Source organism: Lipotes vexillifer, unplaced genomic scaffold (genome assembly GCF_000442215.2).
Source record: "Lipotes vexillifer unplaced genomic scaffold, Lipotes_vexillifer_v1.1 scaffold395, whole genome shotgun sequence".
NCBI classification, from domain to species: domain Eukaryota; kingdom Metazoa; phylum Chordata; class Mammalia; order Artiodactyla; family Lipotidae; genus Lipotes; species Lipotes vexillifer.
Genome location: NW_006797390.1, coordinates 7556343 through 7557043, shown reverse-complemented (window position 1 = coordinate 7557043; position 701 = coordinate 7556343).

Here is a 701-nt window from a genome sequence, read left to right as displayed (position 1 = left end):
AGCGCAGGTCGCCACGCAGCGTCTCCCTCAACGCGAGCGCTTGGGAGTCCTGCAGACCCGGGGGCGGGGGTGGGGGGTAGTGCGGGGAGGTGGGCGTGTGGAGCCGGGACGGAGACGGGGATGTGTGCGGGGCGGTGACGGGCGTGTGCCGGGCGGGAGCGGGCGCGGCCTGGGCTGGCAGGCTCCTCGGCCTGCGATCCAGGCCGCGCTCTGACGACCGGCCTTAGCAGGATGCAAGGGAACGGTCCTCTCCCGCAGCAGCCTAGGGGCACTGAGCGGCGCCGAGCGGTCCTGCCGCCCCTCGTCGGGCTCGGGCTGCCTGGCTGGGAGAGCTGAGGGCGGCGCCACGAGGCCGGGCGAGCTCGCCGGCCGCCAGGGGGTAGCAGAGATCCCGGCGGCGCAGGGCCGGCGGAAGCCAAGCGGAGGGAGCGGCGGCACGGAGGTAAGGTTCACGCTGTCAGCTTGCTTTTGCGGCTCTCGACAGACGGCTCTGCCCCGGCTCCGACTTGACTTGCGGCTCCTCTTCCTGTGCCCGGCAGTGGCCTGGCACGATTTCGGTCGGACCTTCTTCCGATGGCCCTTCCGCGCGTTCAGGCAGTTATGGCCTGGAGCAGAGCGGCCCGGACCTTTTCCCCAGCGTCCTCTCGCGGTCGTGCCGGAGCGCCCTTTTTTGCATTCAGCCCACCCCAGCCGAGCGCGCT